Here is a 26,207-nt window from a genome sequence, read left to right on the forward strand (position 1 = left end):
CTGCTTCTCTTCTGAAGCCTGCAGAATAACATTTCCCAGCTTTTAAAATTCACGTCCCAAAAAAAAAAAAAAAAAAAAATTCATGTCCCAAACGGCCCAAAAATGCAGGGTACCGATCTCACCTCACAATTCAGAGCCCACCTCCTACACAGCTGCAGGGGTCAGGGAGGTTCTGTGGAGCTTTCATTTCTATAGTTTGTGCTATGAGGATAAGAGAGATTTTTGACATCTCCCCAAATATGAAAACTGTAATATGAAATCTGCTTTTTCAAACAACACCCTATCCCTCACTCCCTTAGAAGAGCCCAGCAAGCTTTCTCAGGCTGTCATTTTCAGGTCTCTTTTCACCTCCCTTTTGGGAATCTCTGCTTTCATATCATTTAAAGATATTGATTATCTGCTCGACCACTACGCTGTTCTCCTTCTTTTTGTCCTGTTTGCCTGTGTTTGGTGTCAGTTTTCAGATAAGAAAAGAGAGTACTGTTAAGGCTCTATTTATAATGTCCTTGAAAGCTGAGTGCTGACTTCTTAGAGCTAAAAAAACTGGCGGGTTAGGAGGAGAGGCTCAAGGCAGAGGGTCCTCCCCACGGAGATGACAGCACGGGAAGCACCAGCGTGGGCACGCAGGCATGTCCCCAGGCAGGCGTGCGCATGCGTGCACACACACACACACGTAGCACACACTTAGCATCAAGGTCAAAATGAATAAAGAGAAAAGAAACACAGGTCCAGGGAAAGAGGGGAAATGCCAGGAGCATAATACAAACTTGATACATGTTTGGTGAAAAGAAGACCAGAAGAGAGGGAACAAGGGGAGAAGGGAGGAATTCAGAGAGATAGCAAATTTAGTTCAAAAAGCTCGGAACTTGGAGTCAGGGGACTTTCATTTGAAGCCTGGCTCTGCTCGATTTATTAGATTTGTTAGAAATTCGAGCTCGGGAAAGTTTCTTGGCTTCTCTGAATTTGGGTTTCCTCTTCCCTCAAGTGGGTGTAGCATTGCCTTTCCAACTAATCTCATAAGATGGCTATAAAAATCAAACATAATCATGGTTATGGACGTTCTTTGTAAAGTGAAAAAACTGTCAACACACGAGCCTCTGAGCCTCCTCGACAGAGCTGACATTTTGTAGATCTGTTTGCCAGCCACTGTGACATGCTCTACGTACATTAAAGCATTTAACCTCACAACAATCCTGCAGGTATAAACTATTATTATTCCTCTTCTACAGATGAGGAAACACACAAAGAGATGGTAATTTGCTGAAGGTCACGCACCTAGGAAGCAGTTAACTGAGATTCAAATAAGGCTTGCCTGAGTCCAGCAGCCAATTCCCTTAATCACGCCGCCACCTCTCGGACCTTAATATGTATCCAGAGCCATTCAACATACCCAAGTGAGATGAAATCCACCTCCCGGTGTTAACCGACACTGTGTGAGTCACCTTGGGCTGCCAGAACAAAATACCATAGCCTAAGTGGCCCAAACAACAGAAATGTATTCTCTCACAGTTCTGGGGTTGGAAGTCTAAGATCAAGGTGCTGGTAGAGTTGGTTTCTGGTGGGAGATCTCTTCCTGGCTTGCAGGTGGCCGCCTTGTGTCTGGGTCTTCACGTAGCTTTTTCTCTGTACGTGTGGAAAGAGAGTGGGATCTCTGGTGTCCCTTCCTCTTCTTATAAGGACGCCAGTCCCGTAAGATTAGGGACCCACCCTTATGACCACATTCAATACCAGTTACCTCCCTAAACGCCCTATCTCCAAATACTGTCACATTGGGGGGTGGGGGAGGGCATCAGGATTTCAACATATGAATTTGGGGAGGACATAATGCAGTCCATAACAGACATGTAATAGACACATACTCCAAAAAAACAAATATTCTGTCGACTTTTTCTCCCCAAGGAGGAATTTTTTTAAATCCCATCCCATCACCAGCAGCCACTGCAGCAAAATTCTTCAGCTCTGAGTCCTGCCCAGATAACTGCTCCCCCATAAAGCCAAGCAGCTCTGCTGTAAAATGAATGAAGCGGGTTTCGTGCAAAATATCGGAAACGTCCCTTCTCTCTCCCTCCCTCCTGTTCAAGAGCATTCTGAAGAAGTGAAAGGTCTGTCCCTTGTTCCCCTCTTGCCAGGCATTCCTATTTACAGTTTCTGGCGAGTCTGAAGGGAGTCAAGAGTTTTCATGTCACTTCCATGGCTTTGCAGCATACTTTCCCACCCCCTTCTCCTGGGTCGTTAGAAATTATTATTCCTGGTTCCCATGGGGTGGCGGTGAGGGGAGAAGGGAAACAGAAAGAAAGGTTTGCAGTATGCGAAGCTGCAAGCTCTTTTAAAAACCAGAAGAAACCTCAGAGGAAAAGACATTGTGGTTTTCTGCCTGTAATGTTTTCTGTTTAGGTCTGCTCCCGGTCAGTTTGTTCCTAAAAACTTAGAGCAAAAGTTTCATGTGGACTTCATCCTAGAATCCTACTTCACAGAGATGCTGATGAGTCCAAGGGCAGACAGAGAAAGGCCAGGAAGGTTTGTTGCCTGGATGCCAGAAACCATGAAAGGGTTTTACAATTCATCTCCCTACTCCTGGCGGCACATGATAAATTACCAGCATTCATCTATCTAACGGGATCAGGCTTCAGAACTTGTGAGCCATATGTTCACGTCATTGCTTTGTGCAAATAGATACGCTAAATATGCAACGATCTGGCACATTTCAGGAGAATTTATCAAAATGTTCTCTTGTCCCCCAACATGGATATTAATAAAAAATAATACTGAATAATTCCAAGTGGCAGCCATGCACGCGATTCCAGACTGTAAGTTCAGTTTGCACATTTAATGAAGGTTATTTGTAATCATAAGAAGAAAAAACAAAAAAGCTCAGTAGCCAGAAGTACTTATGGAAGATAGAATGAAGCTTGTATGTTACAGTTTTTACAGATGGATGGTAGAGGAAGGGTAGAAATGTGGTTGAACTTGGTTTATTCCCAATAAAAATTCTGGATTGGGTGGTCAGCCATCTGGGGCAAGAACAAATGTTCTTTACTATGTGACCGTGAAATCAGTCACACTCCATCTTTACTCTCATAGTGCTAATCTCACATTTTCTGGAGAAGAAATTAATATATTTTAAAAATTTCTCTGTTACCAATGCTTCCTCCCTGGTTACCATAGTCAACAATAGAAGTTCTGGGCTTCTAAAGAAAACAAGACTAATAGTTGCATTTCAAATCAACAAACTGTAAGTTAGGAAAAAATCTGGAGGAAAATATATCAAATTGGCAATATTGGTTATTGCTTCGAGCTGACTTTATGCAGGTCATCTTAATTCTTTTTAAAAGTTTTGAATTCACTGACTTATTAGAAAACATTTAAAACTGCTTTAACTTTTTAATTTGGGAAAATTTTAAAATACATAATACCGGAAAATATAATAAATGCCTGCATACTTTCCAACCAAAATGAACAAATGTTAACATTGTTTCCACTTTTCTTCAAATCTTTTCTTTAAAATACCTGACAGGGGCTTCCTTGGTGGCGCAGTGGTTAAGAATCTGCCTGCCAATGCAGGGGACACAGGTTCGAGCCCTGGTCTGGGAAGATCCCACATGCCGCGGAGCAACTAAGCCAGTGCGCCTCAACTACTGAGCCCACGTGCAACAACTACTGAAGCCCGTGTGCCTAGAGTCCGTGCTCTGCAACAAGAGAAGCCACCGCAATGAGAAGCCCATGCACCGCAACGAAGAGTAGCCCCCGCTCACCGCAACTAGAGCAGCAACGAAGACCCAACGCAGCCAAAAATAAATAAATAAAATAAATAAATTTATTAAAAAAAATAATAAATACCTGACAAAAGTTACAGATTAAATTGAAATCCTCTCTATAGCCCTTGCAAGCCCCATTTTTCTGTTTACCTCCCCAGAGGAGGCCACTACTGTGAATTTGGAACACATCCTTCATGCATAAGCATATGTGGCCCATCAATTACATAAGATATCGCTTTGTGTGTCCTTAAACCATTGTATAAACACCTTACCGTATCATCCTTCAACTTAATTTTGCATTCTCATGTGCGTTCTTAAAAGCGTTCCTCCTAGTACTTGCTGACATTTTTTAAATATTTATTAAATTTTTAACAATTTACATTAATTCGCAGGAGGAGACATTTCATAACCTTAATAAGTCAAAGTAACTGAGAGACACCTGTAGTCCCAGCACTTTACAGAATATTATTGGAGACTGCCACCCCTGGGTGGCTGTCATTGGGAACCCCTGAGACAAGGACTTCGGCGCAATTCATCTATCGGCAGAGTCCCAGGAAGCGCGAGTGAGCAAGACGGTGGGGCTGAGAAAGCCAGTGTCAATGTACCTTTGCTCAGACTGCACTGGATGGGGGCAAAAGGGCCTCAGTACCACCAGGACCTTTTGAAAAGCACACGAGACGCTGCCCAGGATTATCCACCTAGAGAAGTGGAGGATGGCAGACTCATACGCAAGCCCCTCTTCCCCACTGCTTGAAGATGGCCCCCAGGGCATTAGCTTCCTGGACGCTTTTGGGCTGCACGTTCCATGGGGGCCATGAGGGCCTCAGGAAAGTCTGCAAAGCAGAATGAGACAGAAATACAGTGCACACTCCAGTGGGATGTGGCTAGCCAGGGTGGGTCTGAGCTCACCCAGAATTGCTGGGTCTTCTGAACCCTGGCCTCCACATGGGGCCATAAAAGCTAGACAACAGGCAGTGGAAGGCCTCTTTCTTCCTTACAAATGAATCTGATTTGACGACACAGAGTAGGCTTTGTATGTCCTTAAACAATTATAGATACGTCTTACTCTATCATTCTTCACCTTAATTTTGCATCCTCATTATGCTCTTTTTTGTTTTCTATAAATTTATTTATTTGTTTGTTTGTTTGTTTATTTTTGGCTGCATTGGGTCTTCGTTGCTGCACGCGGGCTTTCTGTAGTTGCAGCGAGTGGGGGCTACTCTTCGTTGCGGTGCGCAGGCTTCTCATTGCAGTGGCTTCTCTTGTTGCGGAGCACGGGCTCTAGGCATGCGGGCTTCAGTAGTTGTGGCATGTGGGCTCAGTAGTTGTGGCTCACGGGCTCTAGAGCACAGGCTCAGTAGTTGTGACGCACGGGCTTAGTTGCTCCGCGGCATGTGGGATCTTCCCGGACCAGGTATCAAACCCGTGTCCCCTGCATTGGCAGGCGGATCCTTCACCACTGCACCACCAGGGAAGTCCCCTCATTATGCTCTCTTGAAGGCTTTCCTTCTATGTTATTTGCTGGCATTTTAAAAATATTTATTAATTTTTTTTTCTTTGGCTGCACCACGCGGCATGCAGAATCTTAGTTCCCTGACCAGCGATCGGACCCAGGCCCCCTGCTGTGGAAGCGTGGAGTCTTAACCACTGGACTACCAGGGAAGTCCCGAAAAATATTTATTATTTTTTTTAACAAATTGGATTTTTAAACTTAATTAACAGGATAAGACACTTCATAACCTTAATAAGTCAAAGTAATGGAGAGTCACCTCAATTACTTTGAGGTGAACCTATGTTGAGAGAATAGGCTGCTTCCTCAAATTCAACAAAGGCTGGGAAAAGCAAGTTTTCCAAGTCTCAAGAGCTGTCTCAGTCAGAAAATTCCAAACAAGGGGTCACCATCTTTGAAGTCACCCATCTCTTATAGCCTAGAAGCCAACCAAAAAAAAAAAACCAATTCTCAAAAAAAAAAAAAAAAACCAATTCTCTTTAGTCCACTCATCTTACCACTTTCTTTCCCAGAAATAGAATGAATGAGAAGCTGCCCAACAGTGGGAGAAAGTCAACAATATCTTCCTTGTGGGCCTGTAGTTGACTAAAGTTAAAGTGAATGAGCCACAGCTGCTTCTAAAATTCCAGCACATAGTAGATGCTCAGTAAATGCATTGTGAACCTTTGATCCCTCTTTCTCCCTAAAATGCCAACTTTACTTAGCATGACTCTTCAGGGGATAAGTCCATAACCTGAGGGTTTCATATACCATCCATGTCACCCATTGATCTCACTCATTCCCATTCTCTGGGCAATCATAGGACAGAGGATGGGTACATCAAAGAAATAAAGGGATACATTGCGTTGGTTCTCTGTAGGGCAAAAGGCATCAGTGGGGATTCAGTATGAGGGGAGGGGCGAGAAGATGCTGGCAAGGAAGGGTAGGAGCTCAAAGGCTGAGAGCTACTCTCCACCAAGTGTTGTGAACTGTTGCTGAAACAACGTTTCTGTATCTTCACAGTTTTGCTGGGGGTCCACTGTGATTCTCCTTTTGTCAAAGGCGATTTATTCTAGTGGTTTCTGGAATAACTCCTTTGTTCAGAGCCTTCTTGTTACTTGTCATTATCAATAAGATTGCCCAAACCTGTAAGACAATTTACTGTGCTCAGTCCAGCTACGTCAGTACTTCCAAAATTCCACAGGGCGGAGATAGCATCAGCTGCCATTCACTGTGGTACCTAGTGTGTTTGCACGTCTCAGTGAACCCAGTCAGCCGTCCGTTCACTCAGTCAAGAGGGCCTATCTTTTGATTAAACATCCCAGACTTCCAGGGCTAAAGGGAAAGCAGAGGATTATACTAATTATCTGGATGACTCCCACCATAATCTCACTTTTGCCTAAGTGTGATCCTTACCTTAATTGCCTTGATAGCTAGAGGGAGACATTATTCTTGGAATTACAAAATTATAGGGCTAGAAAGAGATCTAAGAAGGTCATTAATCATCAGGATAATAAGCTCAATTATCTGGTACAAAAAGATCTCAGACACCTCTTCCTTTTCATGCTCTGTGGATGGGGGGTAGATTTCTCAGCATCTTCACCCTCACTTCGCTTTACCACCTTTCACTCCTTCCCGAATTAAAGCAATCAAAAATGAAGTCCTCATCAGATCCTACAAATTATGAGGGGTCCCTTAAGAAAAAAAGATAAGGGCTTCTCTGGTGGCTCAGTGGTTGAGAATCTGCCTGCCAATGCAGGGGACACGGGTTCGAGCCCTGGTCTGGGAAGATCCCACATGTCGCGGAGCGACTGGGCCCGTGAGCCACAATTACTGAGCCTGCGCATCTGGAGCCTGTGCTCCGCAACAAGAGAGGCCGCGATAATGAGAGGCCCGCGCACCGCGATGCGGAGTGGCCCCCGCTTGCCGCAACTAGAGAAAGCCCTCGCACAGAAACGAAGACCCAACACAGCCATAAAGAAAGAAAGAAAGAACGAAACGAAGAAAGAAAGAAAGAAAGAACGAAAGGAAGAAAGAAAGAAAGAAAGGAAAAAGGATAATACGGATGAGGGGACAGGTGAAATAGTTGAAGGAGATTAAGAGGTACAAACGTCCAGCTATAAAATAAATTAATCATGGGGATGTGATGGACAACATAGGGGACAAAGTTAAAAATACTGTGATAACTGTGTATGGTTACAGATGGTAACTAGACATAGTGATCATTTCATAAGGTATAAAAATATAAAAATCACTATGTTGTACACCTGAAACTAATATAATATTGTGTGTCAATTATAATTCAATTCAATTTAAAAAAGAAAAAAGAAAAAAGTATATGGTACCCTTTGATTCCTGTCCTCAGTGATACCATTTATTTTATTGGTTAGGTATATTGTCATGGTAGACTTGGAAATGGTGAATTTAAGTAAACACAAAATCCAAGACCTTCTAAATTCTAACCCTCTGTTTTTGGCTGGCCTTTTTTCCTTAATAATCTCAAACTTCAGGCAATATCCTGTAACTACAAATATGTTTCAGGAGAAGAATGATTTGATTTCTAAAAATTCAATCAATAAGGTTCAAATCTATTTTTGATTTACTAAGCTCGAAGGTATCCTCTGAATTTATATTAGAGCAACGTATTACAGGCACAAGGACTGTCACTTGTAAAGGATACCACCATCTACCAGCTCCTTCCATGTTTCCCCCTCCCGGCTGTAACAGCGTTCATCATTCCTAGTTTTTTATGCTTATATAGCACCTCAACACTTTTCTCATCGTTGGTAGAAGACCCAGAATATTTGCTCCAGTTTTTTTTTCCTAAAGAACTCTGTACTCTATGTAAGCATAGATGGCTTTTCAAAACCATTACTTGGAGGTGTAACTTATTCTTACACCACCACCAAAATACACAAACACTCCCTTTGCAATTTGGTAGGGTACCTATTTCAAGATGGAAAGAAAATTATCCAGGTGTGGCTTTTCAAAGATTCCATTTATATAAACATCATGTTCAAGACAAAGGATCAAGTGTACTTATGGTTTTCTAATTACCAAAGGAAAAAGTGGATTTTTTTGTTTTTAACTTCACAATGGTTGCCATTTTCCTGAGTGCTTTCCTTCAACGGATGCTGTACCCTGTGATCTTGTAAGTTAACTTATTTAAACCTCAGAATGACCGTAAGAGCCAGGTATATTTACTTGCATTTTGCAGATGAGGAAAGTGACACTTGGAATACTTGCCCAGTTACTTGCTCAGAAAGTAAAAGGCTGGTGCTGGGAGTAGAACCAGGTCTGTTATGATTCAAAAGCCAGGCTTGCACATAAGCTTTATGCTCAGTCTATCAATTGTGTTTCATTTAACATAGAAAACCACATGCAATTCAACTTACATTCTGGATTTACTAAAGTGGGATTCTAGGTAAACTGAAATGTACTGACTGTATCTTTAAAGCTTTCAGTGGCATGCTCTGCATAGCAATATTTGGTGACTTTTCATAATGCATTTTCCTAAGCCTGACAACATCATTTCATTTTAGTTTTCATTTAGAAATAATCACGAATATTAATAAGTGCTCAAGGCACAGTGTCTTTTCTTATGAGAGCCTTGTCATATGAGCGAGAGACTTTCTAGAAAGTTTGGTTCAAAATGGAAACGTGGATATAAATGCTAAAGTGCAGAGACATGGGTGCTCTGTGCTCTCTGCTCCATAATTTAAGTACAACTTCTTGAACTACTCCTTATCGCTGAAGAGTCTGGGTAGACCCTGACCCTGAATTCTCCAGGGAGAGCTGCTAATCAGCGAAGAACTTTGATACAGAAGAATTAATGTCTCCTTTTGTACAATACTGAACAACAGCGTCCAATCTGTTTTCTGCTACTTAATATTTTAAGAAGTTTCTTCCAAACAATGCCAAAGACTACCAGCTACCACCAGTAACTAGGAGAGAGGCAGCCTCAAAAGGAACCAGCCCTGCCTGCACCTTGATCATGGACTTCTACCGCAATAACTGTGACAATAAATATCTGTTGTTTGACCTAAATGACCATCAACAGAGGAAGGAATAAAGGAGACGTGGTACATAAATACAATGGACTATTACTCAGCCATAAAAAAGAATGAAATAATGCCATTGGCAACAACATGGATGGACCTGTGTTGATCATACACTGAGTGAAGGACTTCAGACAGAGGAAGACCAAAAGTATATGATATCACTTCTAGGTGGAATCGAAAAGTAAATACAAATGAATTAACTGACAAAGCAGAAAGAGACTCACAGACTTAAAACACAAACGTGGGGTTACATAAAAGAAGGGGGAATGGGGAGGGATAAATCAGGAAGTCGGGATAATGGATACACAGAAATAGGTATATGTATAATAGATAATCCAAAAGGACCTGAATCTCAGCACAGGGAACTCTACTTGACCTAATGCAGTAACCTCTGTGGCCAAAGAATCTGAAAAATAATAGATATACCATATGCATATGTATAACTGAATCCGATGGCTGTACACCAAAAACAAACACAACACTGTACATCAGCTATTCTCCAATATACCATAGAAATGAACTTACAAAAAGTGAAGCAAAGCGGAGCAATGCCTACTATATTCCCCCCCGGCCTCCTTGACTTTGGGCTGGTAACCCATCCCTGGAGGCTGAGCAGACTTGGGTCCCAAGGCTGGACCGTGGTTTGGCCGAGAGGGCTGGGGAGGACGTGCCCGCCAACGAGCCCCTCCTTTAACCCGTAGGGTCTGTTTGGCTCTGCATGGGACCACAATCTGCAGATCCAGGCGGGCCCTCCTACAGCTTAACCAAGCCTAGTGCACCCAAACGATGGTGGACCCTACGGCCTGGAGGAGCTCCCCAAAGTCCCCTACTCTACGTCTCCTGCGCTGGGTTTCCAACAACTAGCCTCCTTCCTGCGAGTCGCCCCTTCTTTGAACCACAGCACCCTCGGCGGGGCGGTTTGGCAGGGCTTCGCATTTGTCTGCGGGGGTAGAAGCTTAAGGGGGAAGAAGTAGTGAGACACAAGCCCTTGGGTGTTTGCTCTGGCACCTTCCACTCTAATTCACAGTCCAGGAAAACGACTTTCCCTAAGGCTCCACTTGCCCGAGTAACCCGACTTAGGCACAGAGAAATGCTGCCGCCTTGTGGACATTTCCCGTAACAACAAATTTACAACCGCTGCTCAAAAGCACTTCCTATTCCCAAGGCCTGGGGGACTGTTAAATGACACCTGCCCTCAAGTAGTGTCCTGGGGTAGGTAATGCAAAAAGAATTCAAGACACGGCGACACTCAAGAAGGAAATTTCAAGAGGTAAATTTTACTGACACTGTTTAAGAAAAAAAACAACACATGACACGATGCTCAACATCCCTAATTATTAGAGAAATGCAAATCAAAACTGCAGCAAGGTAATGCCTCGCATCAGTCAGACCAGCCATCGTCAAAAGTCTACAAACAATAAAGCTGGAGGTGAGCGTGGAGAAAAGGGAACCCTCCTACACTATTGGTGGGAATGTACATTGGTAACAGTCAGTATAAAGGACAGTCTTGAAGTTCCTGAAAACAGCTAAAAAGAGAGCTACCCTATATCCGGCATTCCCACTCCTGAGTGTATATCCGGAGGAAACCGTAATTCGAAGAGACACACGCACCCCAACGTTCACTGAAGCACTATTTACAATAGCCAAGACACAGAAACCAGCAAAATGTCCACCAACGGATGAATGGATGAAAAAAGACGTGGTACATATCTACAATGGACTATTACTCGGCCTTAAAAAGAATGAAATAATGCCATTGGCAGCAACATGGATGGACCTGGGAGGATCATACACTGAGTGAAGCACTTCAGACAGAGGAAGACCAATAGCGTATCCTATCACTTCTAGGTGGAGTCGAAAAATAGATACAAATGAACTAATTGACAAAGCAGAAAGAGACTCACAGACTTAAAACACAAATGTGTGGTTACAGGAAGGAAAGGGGAAGGGGGAGGGATAAATTAGGAGGTTGGAACAAACACATGCACACAAATACATATACGTAAAATAGACAATCCACAAGGACCTGATGCTCAGCACCGAGAACTCTACTCAACCTTCTGCAATAACCTCTATGGCAAAAGAATCTGAAAACAATAGATATACTGTAAGTATATGTATAACTGAATCCGATGGCTGTACACCGAAAACAAACACAACACTGTACGTCAACTATATTCCAACATATCATAAAAATGAAATTACGAAAAGCAAAGCAAAGCAAAGCAAAGCAGAGCAATGCCTACTATATTCCCCTCTGGCCTCCTTGACTTGGGCTGGTAACCCATCCCTGGAGCCTGAGCAGGCTTGGGTCCCAAGGCTGGACTGTGGTTTGGCCGAGAGGGCTGGGGAGGACGTGCCCACCAACGAGCCCCTCCTTTAACCCGTAGGGTCTGTTTGGCTCTGCATGGGACCACAATCTGCAGATCCAGGCGGGCCCTCCTACAGCTTAACCAAGCCTAGTGCACCCAAACGAAGGTGGACCCTCCAGCCCGCAGGAGCTTCCAAAAGCCCCCTAGCCTCCACGTCTCCTGGCACTGGGGTTCCCATCTTCAGCCTCCTTCCTTCGATTCAGCCCACCTACGAACAACAGCACCCTTGGCAGGGTGGTTAGTCAGGGCTTCGGATTTGTCTGGGGGGGTGAAGTTTAATGGGGAAGAAGTAGTGAGACACAAGCCCTTGGGTGTTTGCTCTGGCACTTTCCACATTCTGGCACCTGGCACATTCCACATTCACAACCCAGGAAGACAACTTTCGTTCGCTAAGCCTCTGCTTGCCCGAGTAACCCGACTTGGGCATGAAGAAATGCTGCTGCCTTGTGGACACTACCCATAACAACAACTTTACAACTGGTGCTCATGGGCACTTCCCATTCCCAAGGTCTGGGGGGCTGTTAATGCCCTCAAGAAATGTCCTGTGGGACTTCCCTGGTGGCACAGCAGTTAAGAATCGCCTGCCAATGCAGGGGACACGGGTTCGAGCCCTGGTCCGGGAAGATCCCACATGCCGCAGAGCAACTAAGCCCGTGCGCCACAACTGCTGAGCCTGCACTCTAGAGCCTGCGAGCTGCAGCTACTGAGCCCGCGTGCCACAACTAATGAAGCCCGCATGCCTAGAGCCCGTGCTCCGCAACAAGAGAAGCCACTGCAATGAGAAGCCCGTGCACCGCAACGAAGAGTAGCCCCCGCTCACCGCAACTAGAGAAAGCTGCTCACAGCAACAAAGAACCAAAGCAGCCAAAAATAAATAAATAAATTTAAATAAATCTCTCTCTCATATATGATCAATTAAAAAAAGGCAAATAAAAGGACTTGATTGACTACTTGCTCGGAGCCTGAGGCAGGGCGCCCAAGCTGGAAAGGCAGAGATGCTGGGAGCCCCAGTGCGTGCTTGGCACTGCGGAACTGGGTTGGACTGGCCAAGATTAGCAGCAAGTTGGCCTCAACCAGTGCTGCCCACCCCACCGGGAACACGAAGAACGTCATTGCCCTTCTCCCCCCAAAAACGTGTGTAAAATTTCAGAAGGTTCATGTGCCTCTCGAACCCATCTGTGAATTCCAGGTGAAGAATGCTTCTTCTTGATAAGTGACTCTAAAGCTTTTCAAAGGCTGCCGTCATCTTTTAGAGCAGCCAGAAACACCACAGTCCGCCGAGGCCGCCCGCTCCCAATGTCTGGCAGGAATCTAACAGCTGCACACCAGTGTGTAAAGTTGCATGGAAGCCAGATTTTTTTTTTCATCCAGCTAATATTTATTTATGCATCTGGCATAGTTTCTAGAAGCTGGTGATACAAACGTGAACAAGATGAACAAGGCCTTGTCCTCGGGAGCTGAAACTACAAGGGCAAGATTGACAATAAACATAAAAAGCAATGTACAGAACAAAATGGGATACAGTCACCAAGAGTGACTGGTGGCTGGCTGTTTTAATGGGGTGGGCAGGGAAGGTTCTTAGGAGTCATTTGAGTTGATACCTAAGTGGCAAGGTGGAGCCAAGTGTTTAAAGAACTAAGAAACCGTGTTCCCAGGCAGAGGAAATAGCAAGTGCAAAGGCCCTACATAGGTAATGAATGTGGTCTTACTGAAGAATAGAGATGGGATCAGCATAGGTGGCATAGAGTAAATTAACACTGAATTTGTGGCCTCAGTAACTCAATAGTGCAATAAGCTTAGTTCCTGGATATCAAATTTGAATAAGCATGAATAACCCCTTAATAACTATTTAATAGGTTTTTAGGAATAGACTCTGTGTGTAATAATGAAAATCTAGGAAACCAAAAGTCCTCATAAAAATTCAAGAAAAGACCAGTGCTTTCTCAATTATTAAATACCTTATCAGGAAGACCTATGGGCTATAGATCAATTTTTAGAAATTACTGAGCTAGGTGGCTTCCTAAGGGCTCAAAACCACCTCTATCAGTTGGAAGCTCAGATCCACCAAATGTTTAGACCCCGCTGTAGCTCCTGCTTTCACTTCAACTATCAAATCTTCAACTTCTCTAAATTATACTCCAAAATGTCCTACTTTTAGAGAAAAGACAAAGTCCCATGTTTCCAGCAAAGATATTTCAAGCTTGGAGAAAAAATAAGACTAATTACAGTTCTGACTATAAGTCAAGGCTCCAAAAGGACTTCCTAAAAATGCTTTAGAAATGCAAGTTTTTCTAAAGAGCTCCCCCCTCCAAAAGAGAAAGAGAGGTTAATTTGAGAGAACATCTGCAAAAGTTTTTGTCCTGCCTCAGAATTTCAGGAATGTCACTATAATGGATTCATCTTAGTGCAGATAAAATCAAGGGCAGTGAATGGTAGGGTGTTCTATCATCCAAAATGGCAGCCATTTCACTACAATTTAAGCAAAACATTAAGAGGGCAATGTTTTCCTTAAGGGTCTTATTATAAAGTAATGCAAAAAGCTGTTTGCACTTAACTCTGAGTAGTTATGCATTTTTAACCCATACAGAAAGAACACAGAGATCTTTCAGGTTATTATTTAGTTCATTGAGAAATTTAATAAATGAAACATTTACCTTAATATCAAAGGAAGGAGAATTGAACATTTTCCCCATCATCAGGGCATCGAGGCTGCAGAACCGAATTGAAGGAATAATATTTATTGTGCACTTAAGGACATATGGAGAGATTAAAGGATTAGCTCCAGAGAACATTATGGCAGTTTTTATATTTTGTGTTTGACAAAAGGCTTTCAAATATTTCACTTGGTCCTCATAATAACTCTTAGAGTTAGCATGTTAGTCAGGATTCTTTTAGGTTACAGGTGAAAGATACATATCTTAAGCGTGCATAAGAGAGAATGTATTGGCAAACGTAAAATGTGCTCCATTCAGGCCTGGCTGGATCCAGAGGCCAAACAACGTCTCTCTCTCCCTCTCTCCCTCTCTCATTCTTCTCTCTCATTCTCTCTTACTCCTTCCCTCTCTGTAGCTTAGCTTCATTTTTCTTTAACACATTAGTGTTATCTTCTCCTATTGTAGATGGCTTCCTACAGGCAACTAAAGCTTACATCATCCTTGTACATTGCAATTCCAGATGAAGCAGAAATCAGATCATGTGGAGAGATTCTAAGTGGCCCTGCTTTGGCCATGTACCCATCGCTTGAGCCAACCTCTGTGAACAATGGAGCAGTTTAACACCATTGGCTGGGCTCAAATCTATAGCTACTACTGTGACCAGACAGTAGACATGATTGACAGTCCAGCCAGAGCCACATGGAATTAGGGCTGGGGGTACTATTTCTGCAATGGAAAGAGGATTGCTAAGCTGACAAAAGCCACAAATAGGCAGAGCCAATATCGTAGTCCTATTTTGGCAATGAACAAATTTTAATGGACATGCCCAAATTAAAAAAATGTCTGTTAAAAAAATAATAAAAAATAAAAATAAATAAATAAAATTTAAATTTAAAAAAATCTGTTAATCATAGCCTCATTAACCTTCATTCCATAAGACAGATGAGGTTTAAAGTAAACAGTAACTCAGTAAATTAAACTTACATGAAAGAAAAAATTCTAAGATCCTTCTCTGAGAGTCAGTCTTATGTAGGGAGATGCATACAGTGTGTATATGAAGGAGGAAGGAGAAACGCAGTAAGAAAGTTATTTGAGTCCTTGTCACCTGCCCTCTAGACTGCAGACTTTTTGAGGAAAGAATCTGTGACTTCTCCCTGCTTTATCCCCCGCAGGGCTTGGCAAATGATAGCAAACAGCTGAATACAGAGAAATAAATTAGCACCCTTTGCTTGTCCTCTTTTCCTCAGTAAATTGATGCGAGTTCAGTATATTACCCTCAGTGCTATGTCCATCCGATAGACAAGGCTGACCTTCTACATTAGCAGAAACTGAAGGTGTTTGGCAGGGATCTGAGAGCAGTGCAAATAAGCTGGAATCATGAATTTACAGATTAGAGCTGAGTTTTAAATAGCGTATGATTCAACTCCTCTAATTTTACGTATCAGAGAATGGATGCCAGAAAATGCATATCAAGCGCCAAATTCTCTGTGGGGGGAAGTGGCAGAGGTACGTAGGCTACTGTCCTTGGTTCTGAACCATTCCTCCATGCCGACTTGCTTTTCCTAATGGTGGACCCTTGCATTCCTGTCCAACCTCTCCTGGTCCTATGGGTGTCTCTGTATTTTTGCTTTCCAGATGGATGGGGGGAAAAAAAGATAAGCTATTGACTACCTCAGAGAAAAGAAATGAGACTAGTATCACAGTATAGAGGTTATTCTACAAACGTTTGACAGTTTTCTCATTTTTCTGACAATTATTACTCTCTCCTTCCCAGGATGTACTTATGCCATCCAAAGAAGTGATTCAATTTGCCCCAAGTTCACAACTGAACTAAAGGTCCCAGGTTTCCTGAATCCTAGTCTGTTGGGTTTTCACCCTCCTCTCCCGCCACCTCGCCTTACTGTCTCCCTAATATTTGAAATTCCATCCCAAGAGCCTTAAGACTAAGGCCTGTGTTATCTATGGCTTTATAACTAATCACCCCCAATACTAAGGGACTTAAAACTATCAGTATGTATTATCTTACAGTTCCTGTGTGTCAGCAGTTCAGAAGCAGCTTAGCTGAGTTCTGGCACGGGGTCTCTCAAGGTTGCAGTCAATATATCAGCCAGAGCTGCAGTCGACCGAAAGTCTGTCTGGGGCTGGAGGAGCTGCTTGCAAAGAGGTTCGTTCACATGGCTGACAAGCTGGAGATGGCTGTGGGCAGGAAGCGTCATCTCCTCACCAGGTGGGCCTCTCAACGGTTTACTTACATTGTTCTCACAACCAAGCTTCCCCCAGAATGGACCCTCCAAGAGAACGAGGTCGAAGCGGCTGTGTCTTTTACGAGCTAGCCTCTAAAGTCATATACTGTCACTTCCATTTGTCCAACGAACCAACCTAATACAAGCGGATAAATTCTAGGACGCATGGATCACTGGGGGCCGTCTTGGAGGCTGGCTAATGGCCACAGCTTCTCTTATGCTTTCTTATCACAGCGCTTGTCCCAATGTATTATAATTACCTTTTTCTTGCACACCCTCCTATGGCAGACACAGTTGTCTGCCTACCAAGGGTCATTGTCCCCATTCTCCTTGATGACAGAATCCTGATTTTTTTTAAATTTTATTTATTTAATTTATTTATTTTTGGCTGCACTGGGTCTTCGTTGCTGCCTGCGGGCTTTCTCTAGTTGCAGTGAGTGGGGGATACTCTTCACTGTGGTGCGCGGGCTTCTCATTGTGGTGGCTTCTCTTGTTGCGGAGCATGGGCTCTAGGCGCATGGGCTTCAGTAGTTGTGGCACGCAGGCTCAGTAGTTGTGGCTCGTGGGCTCTAGAGCGCAGGCTCAGTAGTTGTGGTGCACAGGCTTAGCTGCTCCGCAGCATGTGGGATCTTCCCGGACCAGGGCTCGAACCTGTGTCCCCTGCATTGGCAGGCAGATTCTTTACCACTGCGCCACCAGGGAAGCCCCCAGAATCCTGATTTTTTTCAGGTAGTAGAAAGCAAGTTTTCCAGGGATCAGCAAACTATGATTCATTGAGCGAAGAATAGCTTTAACATTTTTAAAGGTTATAAAAATTAAAAGAATGTGCAACACAGACCATATATTGCACACGAAGCCTAAAATATTTTCCACATGGCCCTTTACAGAAAAAATTTTCTAATTCCTAGTCTAAGTCACTACCTAGACTTTCCCAACTTTCCCTGAAGGGTTTAAGAACAGGCAAGTGTCCCAATTCTGGCCTGAAGGATAAAGAGAAAGCCTACTGGGCTTGGAGAGCTTTTGGAAAGATTTTTTTTTCCTTCATAAGGAAAAAAATGGATACTTCAGAGGAGATCCCATATGCCTTTCATCTATCCTTCGTTGGGGGTTGTCTTGCAAGAATGGAGCTGTGGCAGCCATTTTGTAACCATGAGGAGAAGGCCAAAAATATTCTGGAGAAGCTGACCCATACCTGCCATCCTTGAGTTGCTCCGTTAACCAGTCCTATTGGGCTGGCCAAAAAGTTCATTTGGGTTTTTCTATAAGACGTTATGGAAAAACCCGAACGAAATTTTTGGCCAGCCCAATAAAGCTACCTACTTCCATATTTTTGTTACATGAGAAAATTAAAATTATCTTTAAGCCAATCTTTGGGAATCTCGTTACTTGCAGCTAAAAACACTCTAAATTTTATATACTCCCCTCTAGACAGTGAACTTTTACAGGGCAAAAATGCATGTTTATCACAAATCCTTTATTTCTACAGTAAGGCCTGGCATAGAATAAAGTCTTAAGTATTGTCTAAATCATGGTTTCTTGACCTCAGCACTATTGACATCTGGGGCCAGATAATTCTTTGCTGTGGGGCTGTCCTGTGGATTGCAGGACGTTTAGCAGCATCCCTGGCCTCTACCCACTAGATGCTACTAACACCCCTTCCCTTAAGTTGTGACAAACGAAAGTGTTCCCAGACATTTCCAAGTGCCCCCGGGGAACAAAATCACCCGTGGTTGAGAACCACTGGTCTTACGGAATGATTCTTAGGATATTCATTTCTAGCATAAAAGATTTATTATGCAAAACTTTAGATTAAACGTGGGGGTCAGTCAGACTCTGGTCAAGGCAGAGAGGTCTTGGAGACAACGGGTATATTGAAAGGGGGAGATGGAACCATAAAGACAAAGGAAGAGGAAGGAGGTGGGCAGGTGGAAACCTTGGCTATGTCTCAGGCTGGCGGGGCATGGAGATAACCATTCTCATCTCCTCTTCTGATCCTTTTTGTTGTGTGGGAGTTATTGGGGCATAATGAGAACGTTTCTTGGTCTGGGTCTTGGAAAAAACAGTCCTGGGGACCACAAACAGTCTGATGACAAAGATGAAAAGAAAGAGGTGCGATCTTGCTAATGGTACCCAGAGTTCTGGGAGGCTATAACCCTTTGGGGCAAAGGTTTCGATAAAGGATGGGGTGGGGTGGGGGAAGATTAGAAGGTAGCACATAAAAGTGGTTGAAAAAACACAACCCAATCATGAGAAAAACCGCTGTATCAGAGTGGTTCCCTGCAAGATGCCTATCTCTTTTGAAAATACGGCAGGAAAGTTTCCATCAGACTGTTTTCTGTCAAATGCTGGCCCCTGACAGATTGGGGCATATGGAGTGTGGTTTGTCTTTTAAGTCATTGGGGTTTTCTCACACAACGTCACCAAATGGTGGCTGTAATTATGGCAGTAAATGCTTCTCAAATGACAGCTTTCTTTCTTCCTTAAAAGGGTGAACATTTTTAACAAGGCTGTGGAGTAGGCCACAGAGAAATATGTGTTGCAGGGCTTTTTGGAAAGGAGGCTAGAGAATGCAGTTGACCGCTCAGAAAGGAAGCTGATTTCCTAGAAAGAGCCTGGGGCAAAGAGCTAAGAGGCCAGAGTTCTAATCCAGGCCCCATTCGGACCCCACCTGCTACCTTTGTGAGCTTCATTGGGCAAGTCCCTCTGTCTCCCTGAGCCGTGATTTTCTCAGATGTGAACGTGGAGGATTGAACCAAATTCTCTCTGCATGAAAGAGCTTCCTTAACTGCACCTACATATGCAAGGAGGATTATTACCCTCATCACCTCCACAACTTGTGTCCTTCTACGAAAGGTGAACAGCCTCCCGATTGTTTGTGCAAGGCTCGTGCTATGTGCACATGCACCCATCAGTGGCCTCTAGACATTGGATTAATATAAATCTGGCCCTCAGTCTTATGCTTAAAATCTTTCCATGTACCCCACTGTCCCAACCTAACCTTGGATGGCAAGGACACCCACAGTCCAGCTCTTCTCATGCTCTAGCCTCAAATCTTATTGCTTTCCATGTCACATCTAGGCTCTAGCCACCCCAAAGTGTATGCGGTTTGCCGCACGTGCCACTTTCTCTCACTTGCCTTGATAGATACATGGGTACCTTTGGCACGGAATGGTCTCCCTCTTACCCAGCTTTTCACCTGACTAAATCCTACTTTTTCTTCAAGTCCCAGTTTAAAAGGCACTTCCCCTGTGATATGGGCTGAATTGTGCTGGCCCTCAAATTCATATGTTGAAGCCCTAACCCCCAGTACTCAGAATGTGAGTATTTGGAGATAGGGCCTTTACAGCAGTCATTAAGGTGAAATGAGGTCATATGGGTGGACCCTGATCCAATATGACTGGTGTCCTTATAAGAAAAGATTAGGACACAGACATACATGGAGGGAAGACAACATGAAGATGGCTGTCCGCAAGCCAAGGAGAAATCAACCCTTTTGACACCTTGATCTTGGACTTCCAGCCTTTAGAACTGTGAAGAAATAAATTTCTGTTGTTTAAGCCACCCAGTCTGTGGTACTTCATTATGGCAGCCCGAGCAAACTAATACACCCTAGGAAGCCTTCCATGAATTCCAGGAGACCAGCCATGACCTTTTGTAACCATCCTTTATTTTCCTTTTCCAAACACTTATCAGATTGAATTGTCTCCTTTTTACGTTCTGTCTCCTTAGTGTGTGAGCGTGTGTGGGTTGACGGCTCGGATTGAGGGGTGGATGACTGAAGGTCTTGAGGTCGGGATTGTGTGTCTCTGTATCATTAACACCTACTGAATGCCTAAAGGCATGTAGAAGGCATGCAGTATGTTTCCCATAGATGGATGGATGGATGTGAATGAAAAAAATCATGTCTGTTATCCAGATAATTTAGGTAAACAAAAACTCTCTCGCTGAAGAAAAGACATGGATTTGAAGCAGTATTTTCCTAGTCAGTTTACCTAAATTCACTAACTTCTAATCAAAGTATCTATACCTCACTAGACCTATGAAGTTACACATTCCAAATGTTCCCCAAATTGGTCATAGAATCATTAATAGTCAAAGAAAAATTTCTGGTGGGTTTTCCATTATTTACCTAGGTTCTGTGTTTCTCCATCTCTATTTCACTCCCATTCCCCATAGGACTCAGGGTCAGTGATAGTGGGAGGAGAAGATGGAAGAGAGAAGAGATTCTTGGTGCGTTTAGGAATCCACAATCCTCCACTTTCTATGTAACCCCCAATCATAGCACAAAATGATGAGCTTAAAGGAATAAATCCAAGATTAGAGAAGTTCTTTAGAAAATAAAATCCCAATTTGCGCTTTCGGTAATTGAAATCACCCAACAACACCCAGGCTAGATCCACTTTCTTGATATTTGGATAATGAACAACTGAAAGCCACAGCAGCCAGAGGGAGCAGTTAGAGAGAAAAAGAAAATTCAGAACTTGCCAATACATTCCACTCTGTCAACTCTGTCAGCGAAGTGTTTCCTTTAATTACTATTGATTTTCATAATAGTTTATTAACCCAATATGTCAATTCAAGTTTGTCACAGACTGTTGTGCATGTAGAATAATTCATTTTGCAGTCTTGGTAGGGAAGGGGGGGCAAGTGTAATGGGAATAAATGCATCCACCTTACACATTCGTGTCTGCTTTTTAAAAATTGTTTTGAGTGGGCAGAACTTTATTTTCTTTCAACTGAATAGATCAGTCATTCTGACAGTGTTCTGGCTCCCAGCATTAGAGTCTGAAGTACACTAATTACTCACCGGCTTTGAGGGGAGGGAGTGGGTGTGGAGAAATGGGAGACAGAACTGATTGGACAAATTAAGTCAATAAAACCACCTTACAACTTTCATTATTAACATCTTATAAATCTTATATAGGCAGCACAAGGACTTGCGTAGAATTGAGAGAATCAGGGTCAAGACTCGTTTTTTGCCGCTGGAGACCCTATTCAAGCCTCCGTTTCCACATGAGTTAAATATGGGGCTTCGTGGTACCTGCCTCATCCTCCCTTCCCAAGCAGGAACAGGGCCCACATCAGCTTGCGGAAGGGCTTCTTAAAGGTTAGCGCACACAGAAAGTGAAGACGTTACAGGCTTCCTTGTTTACCGAAAGGTATCATTAACTTCCAAACACTGAAGGAGGATACAGCAGACTCAGAGTAATGCCTGGAACCAGAAGCTCCCAAGATTTACCAGTCTTGGCTAATAAAATAGAAATTAAACAGCAATTACCACAGGAGGGAAATCAGATTAATGGGGTGGTGCTTTGTCTGAATATTAACTATGAATTAGGAGATTCCATTACAAGGCTCAGGCAGGGCATGCTTTATTGGTTCATCAATAAGGCACACTTTCTAATGGACTGCCATAGAACAAACTCTGAGGACCCAGCCCTGGCTTTCCTGCCGGAGACCAGAAACTCAAAAGAATTCACACGGTACAAAATCTCTTTTCTTCCAGTCTGTAAAACACTCACGAGAAGCACCAGGCTTTGTAGAAAAATGAGGATTTAAAAGGTCATGGGGGCTTCCCTGGTGGCGCAGTGGTTGAGAATCTGCCTGCTAATGCAGGGGACACGGGTTCGAGCCCTGGTCTGGGAAGATCCCACATGCCACGGAGCAGCTGGGCCCGTGAGCCACAATTGCTGAGCCTGCGCGTCTGGAGCCTGTGCCCCGCGACGGGAGGGGCCGCGATAGAGAAAGGCCCGCGCACCGCGATGAAGAGCGGTCCCCGCACCGCGATGAAGAGTGGCCCCCGCTTGCCGCAACTGGAGAAAGCCCTCGCACGAACCGAAGACCCAACACAGCCAAAAATAAATAAATAAATAAATAAATAAGAAAATCCTTTAAAAAAAAAAAAAAAAACAGATGGTAATGTTAAACTAGATGAGCTTTAAAATTTGAAAAAAAAAAAAAAAAAAAAAAAAGGTCATGGATGCTTCCATCTTTCCTTTCTTCATTAGGGTCAAACCTACTTATACTTGTCAGGACTAGAATTCCCTAAAAGGCAAAAAGTAACAACTCATATTCGCACACAGTGTTTGAGGTAGGGCCATGTGGACGTGGTCCCGGTTGTTGCCAGCCTGTGGGTCAAAGGTTCATTCCCAAATCAGGCTGCCTCTTACCCCCTAAAGCAGGACCTGAGTCTCCTCGTGTCACAGCACGTACTCATATGCTGGCCTCCTTGTGGAGGCCACTGCCCGCCAGCTCATGTCCCTCGGCGCCCTCCCTGCTGTCCCTCATTCCAGCATCAATACGGGGAAAAGGTCCCCACCATGCTGAACCCAGTCTAAAGTATCCTGCTTGTGCACAGTGTATTACCAGGTGTTTCAGGAACTTCTTGGGCTCTTACCTATCTCTTCTCCACCCTGAGACTCAAGACCAATTCATGAGACAAGGTTGGGTGACAAAACTCTACTGTCCCTACCTCTCCCTTCTCCCCTTGCCTCTTCACGTATAAAGAGAAATAAATCCGTACTTTCCTTTAGCCAATAAAACAAAAGCTACCCGATATAACAACTTGTAAACAAAATACCTGTAAGAATCAACACATATAACCAAAAAGAGGAACAATACCACCTAGGTTTGTACTCAAGGGAACTAAAAATAACCATCCACACAAAAACTTTTAGTTACATGTTGGTCGCAATATTATTCATAATAGCCACAAAATGAAAGCAACCCGAATGCCCGTCAGTTGATGAATGGATGAATAAAATGGGGTACATCTGAAATGGAGCAGGACCCTATGGTTCTTGCCCCTCCATGTCCTCAGTCTGCCTTTTGCCTGTGGAAAAAGTTTAGCCAAAGAATAAGTTTAATCAGAGAAGTGAGAAAATGTAGAAACAGGAAAACAGTCAAAGGAGACCAAATAATAATAGTTTAGTCGGTAAGCCTACTCAAGGACCTTTAGTTCTTCTTTAAGGGCTACAGATAATATTCTGAGCCACACCTTGTGAGCTGTCTTATAGATACTGAAACCCCACCAGGTGGAAGAAGTGAACTACATGATGACCGGACTGTAGCCATGACAGAAGCTGCCACAATTCCAAGAATCGGCCTCCAAGAAATGGAAACAAACCGACCCTGGAACTGAAGATTAACTGTACCTAAAACAATCTAGATGACGCTGGTCAGACCACCGATGACCAATTGCAAGATGACTGTCAGAGCTGACTGTGCTGTTTCTGCATGTAACTCCCTCCCTCCGCCTATAAAAGCTGTTGCCCACTGATTGTTAGTTGGGGGGAGTAGGCCTTTGGACAGGCATCTGCCCTCCCCTGCCACAGTTGCTGGCATCCAAAATAAAGCAAACTTTCCTTTCTACCAACCTGTCTTCTTTATTGGCTTTTGAGCGGCAAGCAGCCTCACCCCACTTTCGGTTACACATCCATACAATAGAATATTATTAAGCTATAAAAAGGAACAAAGTACAGATACCTGCTACAACATGGATGAACCTTAAACTTACGCTAAGTGAAAGAAGCCAGACACAAAGACCGCATATTGTCTGATTCCACTTGTATGAAACGTCCAGAATAGGTAAAGCCAGAGAGACAGAAACTCAGCTGGTAGTTGCAAGGGGCTAAGGGCAGGGGGGGAATGGGGAGTGACTGTTAATGGGTATCTTTTGGGAGGTCATTTTTGAGTGAAGAGAATGTTCTGGAATTAGTGGTGACGGTTGTACAACTCTGTGAGTATACTAGAATTTAAAGGTGAATTTTATGGTATGGGAATTAGATTTCAATTGAAAAAAAATTTTTTAAGTGAGAAGTAGGAGAAAAGAAAGAATCACCAGCTCTCCAGTTCTTTCTAGCAAAATCAGACTTGGGCTCAGCTGAGAGATTCCACGACACCTACCAAGGACTGCAGTTAAGTTGGAAGCATCAAAAGGCTGTCTGCCTCCAAATGCGTCACTGCTTTCTTACTGGTGCCTGACACGCTACCGTGGTTACATTCTAGTCAAAGTATTTTAATACTTTACTCTTAGTTTTCGCATTTGTGGAACAATCTCTGAGTCCAGTCTTGCCTCTAAATGAAAACAAGTACAATACAATTCTTTGTCCCCTCAGTGGGTTTCAGGCTATATGGTTTGATGGAAAGGTTGCAAAAAAAAAAAAAATCATTCTGCATTTGAGCTGATACCCGTGGTTTTTCACTCTCCCTTTCTGTATTTGAATAGGAGCTTTGAAAGATATTGGACGTGCATATGGCACTTACTTAGTAGAAGATTCAGTGGAAATAGTAAGCTTGATGTAGTCACTTAGTTGTTCAGTACTTACTTTGAGGTAAGCTAGAGACAGGGGTCTGAGTCAGCTGGGACCAGATATTATTCATAAGAATCATGGATTTGGGAGCTAGAATGTCTGGATTTGAAGTCTAGTTCTACCGCAAGGCTTTTTTTTTTTTCTTTGGCCGTGCCACATGGCATGAGGGATCCTAGTTATCCGACCGGGGATCAAAACCATGACCCCTGCAGTGGAAGCAGGAGTGGAATCCCAATCACTGGACCGCCAGGGAAGTCCCTACCACAAGACTTTGAGCAAGTTATATAACCTTTCTGTGCCTTGATTTCCTCAACTGTAAAATGGGAATAGTATAATTGTACCTCATAGTGTAATTGTAGAAATGTTTTTTTTTCGGTTTGTCTAATCACCTAACATTTATTTTTTTAATTAATTTTTATTGGAGTATAGTTGCTTTACAATACTGTGTTAGTTTCTACTGTGCAGCGAAGTAAATCAGCTATACGTATACATATTTCCCCTCTTTTTTTGGATTTCCTTCCCATTTAGGTCACCACAGAGCATTGAGTAGAGTTCCCTGAGCTATACAGTAGGTTCTCATTAGTTATCTATTTTATACGCAGTGTCAATAGTGTATATATGTCAATCCCAATCTCCCAATTCATCCCACCCCCCCTTTCCCCCTTGGTGTCCATACATTTGCTTTCTACGTCTGTGTCTCTATTTCTGCTTTGCAAATAAGATCATCTATACCATTTTTCTAGAGTCCACATATATGCGTTAATATACAATATTTGTTTTTCTCTGATTTACTTCACAGAAATTGTTAATACATGTAGAGCTTTTAGAACATAGCTGTGATATTGTGATTTATAATAAGAAATATATATTTGATCTTCATCTCCATTTCTGGAAGAGGGCTCCTAAAACCCTTGGAAGTTCCTAAGTGATAAGAGTGACAAAGGTGTCTTTTTTTTATGTTAATGAGGTGTGGGACTGAGCCCTTAACCTGTGGAATGTGTTACTATCTCTCGGTGGAGAGTGTCAGAATTGAGTTGAATTGTTGGACACCCAGCTGGTGTCCGTATTGCTTAGTGGTGTGGGGTACCTTCTCTCAAACTGAAATTTGTGACCAGAATAGTTATTTGCCTTGCATATGTTAAGTGTTCAGTAAACCTTAGCTGCTGTTATTTCTGAGGATGGCGAGAGAATAGACTCACCCTTTGCTGCATCCTTTCTATGGAAGCTGTTGGGAAAAGTCCAAGAGGCTTGAAATTGAGATAAACAGATGAACAGCTCTCCCACTGCACCCCCTCTACTTCCCCTGAAGCCTGCACTAGGC

General features: G+C 43.3%; 1 long non-coding RNA gene across 6 annotated transcripts in view; it reads right to left on the bottom strand.

Annotated features, from left to right (window-relative positions):
• Positions 1-26,207, bottom strand: part of LOC103016490 (uncharacterized) — a 173,294-nt gene that overhangs the window by 37,538 nt on the left and 109,549 nt on the right. The gene's annotated exons all lie outside the window — the stretch shown is intronic.

Source organism: Balaenoptera acutorostrata, chromosome 10, assembly GCF_949987535.1.
Source record: "Balaenoptera acutorostrata chromosome 10, mBalAcu1.1, whole genome shotgun sequence".
Classification (NCBI taxonomy): Eukaryota; Metazoa; Chordata; class Mammalia; order Artiodactyla; family Balaenopteridae; genus Balaenoptera; species Balaenoptera acutorostrata.